General features: G+C 40.5%; 1 protein-coding gene across 2 annotated transcripts in view; it reads left to right on the forward strand.

Moving 5' to 3' along the window:
- The first annotated feature begins 714 nt into the window (after window positions 1-714).
- The window catches only part of LOC122976676 (metalloreductase STEAP3-like), a 70,305-nt gene continuing 56,695 nt past the window's right edge, over window positions 715-14,324 (forward strand). Inside the window, exons 1-2 of one of the 2 annotated variants that reach the window (XM_044345295.1) lie at window positions 715-911; window positions 6,148-6,284. The gene's annotated coding sequence lies outside the window, so the exon portion shown is untranslated. The remainder of the gene's footprint in view (window positions 912-6,147; window positions 6,285-14,324) is intronic. The other variant, XM_044345294.1, reaches the window with a different exon arrangement.

Raw genomic sequence — 14,324 nt, forward strand, 5'->3', positions numbered from 1 at the left:
TCCAAGTGGATTTTCATGAACTTGTACGTACCTACAGTATACTGTGTCAAGCAAATGTATTAATATCATATTTATTAGTGGAGAAAAAATAACTGTAAATCATTTCACCCAGCTTGACAAAATTTTCCTGCATGCTTAGCCCCAAATTCTTCTTTTATTTCCTTATTTTTGAACAATACATTCATGTAATCTCTGTAATGGTGCATCTCATGCTAACCCACAACAGCAATCCAACTCGTGCATGCTGTTTTGTACCAGTACACGAGAAGCGATGCATCAACTTATCCCAAATGCAGATGTCAGAGCAGGCTCTATGGTTATCTGATCTGACACATAACATGGCAGATCTATCTGAGCAGTATATAGCACGGGACAGGAAATGAAAATGACTTTACTCTCTTTTTTTTTTCCCTGTTTAAATAGCATTGGTTTTGTCAATGATGCATGCTTCATGTTTGTGGAAAAAGATGCTGAGTGGCGTGGTTTTTGCTCGAACGGAAGCTTCTTTTAACACGAGATGAATCCAGGGTCTTCCAAAAAGGTCGAGATCTGTTTCACAGTTCAGCTAAGCTACTGTATCAGAGCAGTTGTTTTTTTTTTTTTTTTGTAAAAGAACTTGCTTGTTCTCGCAGCCTTGGGTGACACATTGACAGGCATATGAGCATCTGTCATCAGACCGGGGGTTAAAGCGATAGCTCAAGTTAGAAAAGCAATTTTGTTCAGAACGTTGGAAGATTAGTTGGTTTGTGACGGCATGTAAACTTGGCAGGCGTCCGATTACAGAGTGGATGCTGCGGAGGGATGTTTCAGAGGAGTGGAGAAAATGAAGAAATCAGGGAGGGACAGAGTGGAATCACAGCAGAGACAACAGAGACACTGAGTCACTGTCACCAACCCGAGGGCAACAAGGGGTACGTACAGTATATTTGTTTGTGATGTGCATGTGATCCAAGCAAAGGACTGTAAACTGTCATAACAAAAGTATGGCTGCTGTGGTTTGAAATGTCATCGAGAAACTGAATATTTGTACAAAAACGAGGTAGCAACAGTGAAACTTTTTTTTTTACATGTTCCTCAAAGTACTCCCAAAACCTTTAAACTTAAGGCTTTTATGCTTAGTTTTTACTCCCTTTATTTCCAAATACATACATCTCAGTTTCATGCCTGTATGTTCACATGATTTTTTAACACACTGCAAATATCTGTTCATGAGGATAGAGGAGAGAGTCAGTGTTCATTCTGTCCAAAAATCAAATGAAAAAACGCTTCTATTAATGGATTTAGCCTATTTTTTTCCTCACTTCTATCTTAGAGTTTTTGGACTACACTTCCCATAATGCTTTGGGGGATGCAATGTTGTCACAGAGTCAGAGAGCTAGGTGTGTGCAGTACCTTGAGCCCCTCCTTTTTCTTTTTAGCATATTTCTTAACATTTAAGTGAATTTGTGCCATGAATTACCTATTAGCAGTCCCTGTTTGCACTGTAACCATGGAAACAAGACGACGATTCCTGGATTTCTTTTAGCACTGGAGAAATCTTCCTAACATGATGATTATCAGGCAAAATCTGAAGTTAAAAGGCTTTCTGTAGTCTCCAAGAAAGTGCTGTCACCTCAGTAAATTTTTAAAATATTTTTTTTTCCTGACATTAAAAAGCTCCTCCATAGCCACAGAGGATATAAAACAACTGTTTTCACAGGGAGTAATGAGTAGTACTCATGACAAGTAAAGTGACTTTGACATGTAAAATCAGTAGAGGCCCCCTTTAATTCAATATGCAAACCAATTAGGAAGCAAAAACAAATAGCGTGGTGAAAGCTTTGAACACAGACCACCACATAGATCTAATCAGACCTTCAGAAGACCGTTCTGTAAAGTAAAAAGCTCGTCTGCGTTTCAAGCATTTAATAAGTCCTTTCATATTTTCCTGAGGCGGAACATACCAGCAGCTAAACTCAACCACAGGACACACAACGAGTTTATTTCCACTTTGTATGCGAGAGGGTGTTTCACATATGGTCACGGACTGGAAACTCCTGGTATAGTTTGTCCTGTCACCTCTGTTGATTACTCCTGACCAGCAAAATGTAGACTGAAGCACATGTTCCTGATCACAAATCAGAGCGCATTGACAGCGATTTGATGAAGACGCAAACAAAGTGTCTAACTGAAGATCTGAGGGACGCTGGGACTGGGCGAGGCCGTCCCGTGGGTTTGGCTCGGCTCGACTGAGTAACATACAGCAAAGGAAATGCCGCTCAGCGCTGAGAACACTGTGTTACACAACTTGATGAGAAGGAAAACAGAGAGGGGGGTGAAATAAGAAGTAAATAGAGTGGCAGAGAGTTGGAGCTGATGAAGAGAGCGAAGTGAGAGCTGGTTAGTAGCTGTAGACGTGAACTCTGGCTGAACCCCCCTCACTCTGGCGGCCTCCGTTGCAGCCTCAACGGGATGAGGCATTCGGGTACGACTCCGAGAGCCTGACATCAAACCGACAGCAAGACATGATATCTTATTTTCCTGAGCCGCGCTGACACAAATTCAGCTCTCCACTTATTATTTTCTCATGCCTGTAGAGAGAAAAGAAGTTGCGCACGAAAAGAAAACTCGCCAGCAGTGGGCTCACAGATGTGAATGTTCCTTCACTTTTAATTCAAATAATTTGCAGATTGTTTTTATGACGAAGGATAAAGACGTTCCCCTTGTCAGAACTCTTAACTTTTGATTGATAGAAATCCTTGACCCTCGAGTGCCTTCAAATTAAGCTGAAGGAATACGATTGCATGTGCATGCAATTGTGTCTGTCAATCTCTGCATGAATATAAGACATGTGGACAAGCCTTCACCATATATATGATTCAGTATGTGAGTGTGTGTGCGAGAGAGAGGGAGAGAGAGTGAGAGAGAGAGAGATAGTGTTGCAGCTGCACGTCCATGCTGACATGTCTAAAGAGATGAAACTCATGATCAAAATATACATTACGCTTTAAAGTGCTGTAATGGCTGAGAGGTGCAGATTGCCTTTATCACCCGGCATCTGACAGCCCCGCGTATAGGTGGAGGAATTTTTCGATTTGGTTCATGCTAATTTGGAAAGCAGACATGGAGCAGTATCGAATCGTCCTGATCCCGAGCCAACGTGTCACCTTTCTGCAGCTGTGCTCCCGTGCCTCGCTGACAGGAGCTTCAACAATTAAAGCTGAACAAATAAATGGCTATCACATCGCACAGGGAGGTGAAATTGGCCCACTTCAAGCGTATCAATCAGAGCAGATGTGTGTTTAGATAATGGAAAGACCACAGCAGGGCATGTTTCTATCAAATGTTAGAGCAGGAGTGTCCACAGCTGCTTCAAACTGTGGGGAGGAGCGAGTATTGCAGCAGTAAGTAGCTTCAAGGTGCCTCATTTACAAATACTTAAAGCTGATATAATCCGTATTTTTATATTAACATTATCAGATGACTACTTGTAATATAAAAGATGTTACTTGTAGTCAGACAATTATTCTCCAACTCTAAAGTTCCCCTCAGCTCTATGGAGTGTTTTAGCATCTTTCAGCACATTGTTTTGGTTGAAAGGCGCCCGACTACTGTTTTGATTCAGTCTCATCAGTGTTATTTTGCGCCGCTGTAGACAGCTGTTTTTAGCAAAAAGCTCTGATAAATCCACTGCATGCTACCTACCAAGTGCCAAACAGCAGACAAAGTTAGCAATTAGCTGTTGAACAGTGTGGAGCATTTAGCAGCTGAGTCTGATATTTTCTTCAAGAGATGGTGGAGACCAAAACAGAGCTAGAAGGAGAGTGGACATTTGTCACATGGATACAAACATGACTCAGAAATGAATGCTAATGTTCTTTTGTTTCTGTTGGATGTGTAGATGTTTGTAATGTTTGCCAACATGGTAGCCATGTCAACATTTTTTGGTGATAATATGTCAATGTTGTGTTGTGCTGGTTGTCCTCAAGTGGCCACAAATTAATTAATGCAAAGTTTCCAGCTGCAGGACAGAAACAGGTTAATGGGATTAGTTGCTGAGCAAATGCGGAAATGCAAAAGATGAAACAGTAGACTATCAGGAAACATGACGTGAGTGGGCTAACTAGGGTTGGGCAATATTAAAATTAGTCTATCATCTAGATAGAATGAGGTTTTGCAGTTCTGTTTATACAATAGTAGTTCTCTTTTAATATCTATGGCTGTATTAGACCATTTTGGGCAATATAGCAAATCAATGAGCAAGACTGCTTTATGGCAATATTGGATTTTTTTATTAACTTTGCTTCAATATGATGAAGTACTGTCATCTGTTAAGTGTTTAATTTGCTGGACAAGCCAAAAACATTCATATTATCCATTAGCAGTTTCTCAGTTGATGATCCAGAAATTGTATTATTACAAAGTATACTCTACATTAATATTGCAATATATGGATTAGTACCCTGATTGAGGATTTCAGCCATATTGCCCACTCTTGCTTAGAACAATTCTTGACTTGAGTATTTAGTAAGATAAACTCTACCAGAAAATCTGTATTTTTAGCAATGATCCAAGGTCTTGCGTGGACTGTCTTCCATTGTAGCCTCTTTTATCCGGGCGTCCTGCTTGTACATGCAGTACTTACACTTTGAGCTCAACCGCCTGCCTATGGCTGTATATGCTGCTCTGCATCTTGGCCACAAAGTCTGTTAACCATCCAACAAAGATAGTAAGTAGAAACAGTTTAGGCCTAAGCAGCAGCAGCGGCAGCATCTCCGAGCGCTTTGCTTTACTGCCACAACTGCACATTCCAAATGGAGTCTCGGCTGGGTAAGAATGCGCGTGGTGCTGGCCAAAAAACGAGGCGAATTAGCATAAGTGCCATGTTCGATCCATCAGAGGGGGACTCAAATGGCTGCTGGTCCTCATCCCATCCCACTTTTGGCCTTGTTTGCGGAGGAAGTCGTGAACTTGGAGAGAGAGAGAGAAGGGAGAGGCAGCCTGTTTAAGTTGATGTTTGCTCTCAAAGTAATTTGGAGCAGATTTTTTGGAATCAGTGAAAGGGCTTCGCTGTAATTCCCTTTCATGCTCATCTTCTATCTCTGAAGTCACCACGGGGCCTAAACAGCAGCATAAGGATGCCAGATGGATTAGAGGGATTCTCTCTTTCTCTCCCTCTTTCCATCTCTTTCAATCGCAACATGTTTTGTGTACGGGGAACCAGAATGCAGATGACAGGACACCAAATCACACTGGCTCTTTCTCACTGTCACTCTTTTCTTTCTTCACAGTAACTTACCCTGACATGTCTGTTCTCTTTTTTTCTCCCGGAGCTTGCTGAACTGATTTCCTTCTCCACATTGTGACTTGCTTGAGCAGTGGTTGGAAAAGGATGACAAAGATTGCAAAGACGCTACTATTGGTTCCTATTAGGATTATTTCTTTTTTGTTCAATTCATGAAAAACAGAAAAATGTCTCATCCTTTCTTGGTAAAATCCCGGTTTGCCCCCAGAGTCTTTGCAACTCTTCCTTTCAGGAGGTAATGTTCACTTTAAAGAGTTATTCAACCCCACAGCAAAGGCCAAAGTGTTACAACCAGAGTAGAGTTTTATACACTTTGGGGTAGAATGGGGATAAAGTTCACTTCTCAGGCTGCACAAGAATCTTTCTTTGGTGTTGTTTCTTGGTATAGTGTTGGTGTGGAGTTGTTGTAGTGTTTATTCTGGGGTGATGGACTTGCTGAGAGTCTATCTTTTGATTGAGTCTGTCCCGTCCGCATCTGAGCTTAGAATTCATCATCAGATCGGCCACGCCTTCACATTGAATGAGTGCATCATCATCTTTTTCAAAGATTCTCTTGGAAGGCTGCAGCCATGACGGTTACAGTTTGATGCACAACAACAAAGACGTTGAAATTTCTGTAATTATCGTGACAGGCCTAGTTCTCACCATTTGCTTTCCAATTTTCAATTACCAATTTTTCAGAACCAATCCAAGTAACTACTAAATGGATCGGCTGATAGGAGCCAACCCACTGACCTGAGAACTTCTCAAAAAACAGTCTTGCCAACTACTAGGCTACCTATCAATATAAATATTGTATTGTATTGTAAATATTGTGTATTTTTGGCATCATTTTTTACTTTTAACTTTTTCCTGTCGTCAAGCTTGTCAAAAGAGTTCGAGAACAAAAGCCTGGAGGGGAGACGATACTTAAAGACTACACAATGAGAGGAAAGAAGAAGGACCGAACGCACCATGATCTCGTCAACTTTATTGTCGCTGATGTGGTGGAAAAGTTGGGGTAAGTAGAATGCTTTACGGTGCGTGATTTAGTGAAGAGTATATTCATAGTATTTGATCGCAGACATGTTAATGCAGAAACAAACCAGCGAGTCTGAGCTATTATAAACTGACAAATTTTTCTATCATTACAAGTTTTGGCCACAGGAGGGCAGTATACACTATCAATTATGTGCAGACTTGAGACTTGAGAATAATATAAGTATGACGCACTTGATCCATGGTTGCCAGACTGAAATAATGGGCTCCCCTTAGCCTGTTCAACAGTACAATATACTCCAAATGTGCAAAAAACTTATCTATCTCTAATGCAGAAACTACAAAGCTTATCTCACAAGCAAGTTGTGGTCTTATTATCCTTTAATGGGATAGTTCTGACTTTTAGACACACTTTTTGATGCATAGCTATTAGCTGACTTACCAAGTCCAGAGGTCGAAGTTCTGGCTGTGTTCCAAGCGAGCCAGGCAGCTTCAGACAGGCAGCACACGGAGTCCGGCAACAAAAACATTTTAAGTCACATGACAGCATGCAACAAAAGTTTTAACCATTGACAACAGAATACAACAGTCCTCATGTATTTCCAATGCTTGATTCTTCTCTCAGACCAATGCAAAACCTTGGAACAAGCTAGCTAGATAGCCCTGGGGGCCCTCATATCCATTGACTAAACCTGCTAAGCCCCACCCCCTTTCTGATTGGCGGATCTTTGAGACTTCATAAGGTTAAGCTGTTTGTCGATGAGATGGGTTGGCTCATTGGGACTGTCACAGTCACTGCTCTGCAGCAGGTTCCCCAATTGTCATCACACGCTGCTGTAGCAGATTGTGGTGTAAACCAGTTAAAAACATTTAACAGCTTTCCATGCACGCAGCCATTGTTTGGATTCTCTTTTGTCTTCTTTTTTGTGCACCTCTGGTTTTCCAGTAATTTTGGATGACCAACGGCCTTACAACCAAACAATCAATTGGTCGACCAACAGAGATCAGCCCTAACTGCAATTCAAGATATCAAGAAACCATGATACAATGACACAGATGGACACCAAACATAATATTGGTATTTTGCCCATCCCCAGGGGCAGATCTACTGGGTGGCATGGGGTTGCAGCTGCCACCCCTAAAAAATGCCTTGCCACCCCAGCTGCCATCCCAGTTTTGACAATCTAATTCAAAAATATATGCATGAAAAGTTGTGGCTGGTCGGAAATTCACAAGAGCGAAACTCCGATATCCATGTGCAAGTGAATGCAGCAATAGATGACGTAGCCTCCTATCAGAGCCATGTATGCTGCTGCTAGCCGTCCCTGCAGCCGGCAGCAGCTCCTGCAGCTTTCTGTGCAGCCTCTCCCGGTCCTGGCCACACACAACAACTGCTGATGACTTTTTTTTTCCTGCTAAATGTGTGGTGTGTAGGGTTGCCAACTTCCAATCGTAGAAATACAGAACGGCTGCAGATGGATAGTGGCTGGGTTGTTTTGTTGAAGCGTGTTTTATTTAGGAATAGTAACTTGTGTTTGATTATCTGAGGGACGGATTAAACCTTACTAAACCCAAATATTCACCAATGCTTATGAGTGTTTGAAGCTACCAACATCTCTGAAACTGCTCATTCTGCAGACAAACGTCCAAATTTCAGATCAGACATGCAAGTGAAACATACAAAAGCACCCAGTTTAAAAAAATCACTTGCTCCAAGCCCCAAACATAAAGCCACATTAGTCAGCCATGCAGTGACAGTTCATTCAAAGCTGACCTAAGAGTTTGCACTTGCACCACATTTTCAAATAGAGAAAAGGACTTTTGCCAATTCAAACCCTTAAAGAAAGCTTGCTTTGACATAATTAATGATCACTTGAGTCTTATTTCAGAAATCTATTGGGAAACACTGAGGGGCTGCAGGAGGTTGAAACAGACAGCAAGTGGAAAAATAACACACATTCTCTCAAACTTCCTACAACATTCAGTGTTAAGTTGTACACCATCATTAATAATGATGACTGTTAAAAGAAAAACATTAAGTCACTCTGAATCTTGTAGGAGACACTAGTAAAAATGAAGAGGAAGGGTGACATCACCAGTTTTTTCACCAGACATATGTTTAGAAAATTGTCTGAAGATTTGGAAATAAAACAATTTAGTTATTGATCTAATACCACCTAAATATCTTCATTTAGGGGCTTTTTCAAACAAACGTTGACTGATTAAATCACTATATATATATACATATATATTTCTGCAACCCCTTAAAGTCTCCATGCTACCCTCTTGCCACCCCATGAATATTTCTCTAGATTTGCCCCTGTCCAGCCCTAATGCAGCGCAAGCACATCTTTGAGGATTATGGGATTTCCTTTGTATTGGTTTTAATACACAGTGTCTTTTACCCCTGCAGTTGTGCTACACCTATGGACAAAAGAGACAAAAGAACACAGTGTGCATTGGGGATAGTAACACTGTTGCCCTGCATTTTGGAAGTCTTACATTTCTTTACTACACTTGTCTATATTGCTATATTGATTCATGCCGAAACTATCCTTTATGCATACTTTTTTGACGCGGACAGCAATGAGGCCTACATTGCCTGGAAGCTTAAAAACACACAGCGAGAACTCAGCAGTGAGGGTAGGAGAAGGAGCTTTCACACCTCAGACAGCAACAGACAAGAGTTGGAGAGAGAAGTGACTGAAGAGCAGCAGTTGGAGGGAGACCAGTGTTGCAAGGCCTTATCTCTACTGAAAGACATCACAGACAACGAACAGATGTTCATGAAAATGGGAGCAACTTTCCAGCACAGACAAAAGTTGATCCATGATCCTGTGCAATGCAGCACAGTGTTCCTGAGGTTCCTTGACACAAAAGGCCTGATAATATCACATTAATTATGTTTACAATGTATTCTCTGTCAAGAACAGCTGTGCAAAGATGAAAATGTTGACCTCCTCCCACTACCACCATCATCAAATACACCTACACTTGTTTCCTCCCCTTTTGGTGTTGTAAGAAATTGACCTTTTGTCTGGAGCCGAGACATCAAAGCTGAGACATTAAACCTCCTTGAGAAATGAAGGCCAAAGGAATAGAGCAAGCCAAAAACCAAGACAGCAAGACATCCCTGCTTGACTTCTTCATCCAGTCTGCAGAGGAGAACCCTGATGAGGATCACGAGATCTCAGATAAATGATTGACATTAACCTGATGTGTATCTGGCCACCTTTTCAAATGTTGACTTATTTAATTTATTGACCATGACAAATGGTTGTGTAGACAAATAGTATTTTGTTGACAAGAGTTTTTTAAATTTTTTATACTGATATATCAAGGGCTTTCGTCAGTTGTATTTCATGCTGAGAGCAGGTGCTTCTTCTCAGGTTGAGATAGTGACATGGCCTCACTGCAACTGCTGTTCTACCTCCTGCTACCACCACCAAGTGGAAAGAAGGGAGCTGTGAAGATCAGTATCCGGGAAGCTGTGGACCAGGTCACGTCAGACATTTTGCTTAATCCAGAATATGCCCTTGATATTACGAACATTGTATTCTCTTCAGTCATGACAGTATGTCTGAAGCATCTCATTGTTCAACATCACTTCATGACTCATTGTTCCAGATCCATTCAAAAAGTAGGTCCAATTCTCCATGTTTGGAAGATGAGATTTGAAGTCAAACATAGGTTTTTCAAGAAGAAAAATCAAAAATTTCAAAAATGTAACAAAAGTCATTAGCTGGAAAACATCAGATGGCTATAGCACACCACTGGGAATCAATGCCATTGGAAAGTATTGACTGTGGGCCAGTAAAAATGTTTCATCTTGATGACTTTCCAAAAGTCGAGATAATTGCAGAGGAACTGCAGGACTTAGACTGTGAAGTTGATGTGACTTCTTGGATCACATGTTTTGGGACAGAGTATCGCCTGGGCCTTCTGATGTCAAACATAGAAGAGGATTTGCCAGTCAGATAAAAGACATTGTTGCATTTAATGAAGAGTATTTTCTTCTTACAGAGAACTTTGAGACACTTAGCTTTGCAGAGCATTTTCATTCCTTTCATGTGATACAGGGAAAAAATGAAAATGTTTCCATGCTGAAAGTTGATGAGTTGTGCTTCTTTAAGCCATTTGATCTGCAGACAACTTATGGTTTTGACAGAGATGACCAGAATGTGGTTCATGTGCATGTGTTTGTATGAGAAACTTGTTACTTAACTGGTTGCCATATACACTTTTGGTTTTTGACCATCCTGTGTGGTGATTATTTTTTTCAAAGCAGGATTTTTGACAGTTTACTTTGCACATTAGCTTAATTACTTCTGTATGGGAATCCACTTTATTGTCCTTTTGTTGTAAGAGAATTTTGTACTGTTGCCTTTTAAAGTATTTTTACTTTCTTGTCAAGGATAAGGTCAATTTACTTTCAGTTTAAAGAATTCAGAGAAGGATTATTTTCCAAGTAAAAAAACCCCCTAAAATTATGAAACCAAGAGAGCTTATATCTTCTCTGATAATTTAAGAAAGGTCTATTGAAAATGGATGATTTTGGGTTACAGTTTGCATTTATATTCACTATGCTGATAGGAAATTGATCCCAACCCTCATGAAAAGGAGAAGCATAATGTCTAGGACTGCCCCCTTTTAGTCGATTTATCGGTTGATTAGGTCTTAGTTGACCCAGACTTTTTTTAGTTAATTTGTCATCTTTTTCCATGTTGAATGAGTTAATTCTTTAAAAATTCTCCACACGTGTTTTTAATACTTTAAAAATGTTGTATATTGAATAACAATTTCTTTGATATGGTTGTTGAAAATAAAACTTAAGTTTTCAAGACTCTAATGTGTAGACTGTTCATTCCTGAAGTGTTAACGATTCCCCCTCGAAAGTGTTGAGTGTACGCCAGAGTAAAATTAAAAAGACTGGAGTGCGTGATTGTTGTGTGTTACACAACAGATGTTCGAAAGCGCTGAAACAGTGTCACAAATTACCAGACATAGAGTAGATTTTCACTCTCCAAGTGTTACATAATCAGCTCTGCAAAGTCCTACAAAAGCACTGACTTGGAGTACATTTTTTACTCACTGAGGGTTTTCAATTTACACTGCAGGTGTTGGAAAGCACTGAAACAGTGTCAAAAAGTACCAGTTATAGAGTACATTTGCACTCTTCAAGAGTTCAAATGTATTTGGAGTGTATATTTCTCACTTTTGACAGTGTTCAGTGAACATCAAACTCTTGGACCTATATATACACCAAAACTGGTGTTAAAAGTACACTTATAGAATACAATATCAGGGTCCAAATTTAACTCTTGACATTCACCAAATGTGGGTAAATTTAGTCTTTGGCGATTAAATTATGGAGACCACCTGCCACTCTGGTAGTAGGAAAGAATGAATTTCCTACATGCGCTGGAGAAAGATGCTGGTTTGCTGTCACTTCAATCTGCCAGATCTGCCGTGCTATGTGTGTTGTGCGTAGTATGTAATTGCGTCAGTCATCAAACCGCGCAATATTTGGTTACGGTACGTGAGGTACTTGTTGCTGTCATCCAGGCAGTTGAAACAAACCCCGCTAGCTATGTGGAGATTTATTGTGGGAGTGGAGTCATCCTGTCTGCTCAGTAAAGATGTCTGCGATGGGTACAGGCAACTGCGGAGACGGACCTGCCCCGGGCACCATGTCCATGGCTTCCAACCCCCGAAAGTTTAGCAAGAAGATAGAGCTGAGCACCCAGTGGCAGGACAAGGAGACAGCCAGCAGGTCATAATGGACATCACCTCGACCAGGGTGAGTCTGAGTTGGAGGTCGGAGGAGGAGAGTGCACAGATGAAGAGAGGCCTTGCCCGAGCTTGTCAGACTCCGAGATAACGTTATATTCTGCCTTCTGCTTAGAAGTGAATTTACAGCTCACAGCAACTTAATACAATATAGTCTTTGGCTTTTGTCTATATTGCACAAGCATTGCTGTCACGTTGAACGTTCCTCCAATTTACAAGTAGTAAATTCAAAGTATTTTGCTAATCATGATCTTTCTGGTACATTCGGTATTCAACTGTGACACAAAATAGCTCTCAATTAAATCATCACTGAAACTCTTGTTAATGGATTTTCTGATTGCTGAATTTGATTCAACTGACAAAAATCTGAGTTGGGTACAGCCCTGGTCTGCACAGTACTTAAATATAGATCGAGAATCGCGTATGAGACCAAGATGACATGCTAGATAGTAATAATAACAAATTGCAATAGTAAAAAAGCTATTTATTATTTTTGGCTGGTAAAAAATCTGGCTGGCTGGTAAATTTTTTCATCTACCAGCCGCCTTGGCAGGTATGCAAAAAAGTTTTGACCCTGCAATATACACTGTGATTTTTGCTGTGCAGCGTACAAATTGCGGTTTTGTGTAGTCTGCCATTGTCTGGTTTCACTGCTCAGTTCAAATAAAAATAAGTTCACAATATTAACTTTTAAATAATGAATGACATGCATGCAACAGCAGGAGTCAGGAGTAATGTCTCAGACACAACACACAATGCTACCAGCCACAGAGATTGATACCCGGTGGGCACTGGGGTTTATTTCTCCTTAACCACAAACTCCATTATGGACAATGTGTGCCAGGCATTGCCATCAACCATGGAAGGAACTCTTCTTTGAAAGCAATAAAATCTGTTCCACTGCTGCATTACATTTGTGTTGCATAAGGACTCATATGAGAATTGAAGCAAAATAAATTCAATATTGGTGTTTGTCTCGTAAATGCTCACTAAAGTGTGTCATTTCAGCTTTTTAAAAGATATATTCATGGAGTTGTTAGTGTAGTCTTTCTGAAACAACACAGACTTATTACTGATGAACTGTGTCTTGCTTCAGATTGCTCCACATGGTAAAATACACTCCCTGAATGACAGCTGGAGGTAACATGTTAAGTGCGATTGTGGAAAAAGCGGAGTGCCCGGGGTTGGGAGTCATCTGCCTGGGATCTGATGGGCTGGTTATGAGGATCCTCATAAATATCTCTCACCAGCTCATCAGCTGCATTGCGCACCATTTTCCAGCCTGAGCCTGAGCTGTGGGCTGGCGGAGACGAGCTGTGATGGATGCAGTGTGGCACGGTCACTCACAGTGCTGAGGGCCACACTGATAACATCAGAGAGTGAGTGTGTGTTTGTGTGTGTGCTGGAAAAAGACAATTCTACTCTAGTATTTGTTAATCTTTGAAGGAATAGTTTGTACATTTTGTGAAATACTCCGTTTCACTTTCTTGCAGAGAGTTAGATGAGATTGATACCACTCTCATGTCTGTAGACCATATATGAGGCCAGAGCGAATAGCCAATTAGCTTAGCCTAGCATAAAGACTGGAAACAGCTAGCCTAGCTCTGTCCAAAGGTAAAAACAATACACGAGTGAGTTTTACTAATTAACATGTTATATCTTATGTGTTTAAATGTAAAAACAACAAGTTGTGTTTTTTTCAGGGAGTTATGGGCTGAAACTATTTCTCTCTGGGCGTACTAACCTGGCCAAAAATTGCTGTAGCACATAACTTCCTGTAAAACTACAACTTTTTACATTTTGTTGTTTGTATGAGTTAAACAATTGAAAGATGTTATTTAGTGAGCTTTAGAGGTTGTAGGCATATTCTTTCTACCTTTGGAAAGAGCTAGGCTAGCTGTTTCCCCCTTGTTTGCAGTTTTTATACTAAGCTAAGCTAACCATCTGCTAGCTCTAGCTTCATGTTTAGCATACAGACAAGAGTGGTATCAATCTTCTCATCTAACTCTCAGCAAGAAAGTGAGCATGTGTGTTTCCAAAAATGTCGAACTATATCTTCTTCAGTTGTAACATACAGTATTAAGGGCATTAGGAGAGCTTTGTATGTTCATATCAGATAACTAAAAACAGTGCCTCTCCAAAAGGATTTAAAAATAGCTTTACTTTACCAAGAATGTGATAACATCATATGGAATTACTTTTGAAAAGGCCCCATGAACCCAGCACATGAAAAACTTGCAAATTTCCAAATTACTGTTTGGCAGCGGTAACA

This window comes from Thunnus albacares, chromosome 24 (assembly GCF_914725855.1).
Source record: "Thunnus albacares chromosome 24, fThuAlb1.1, whole genome shotgun sequence".
In the NCBI taxonomy this organism is placed as follows: Eukaryota; Metazoa; Chordata; class Actinopteri; order Scombriformes; family Scombridae; genus Thunnus; species Thunnus albacares.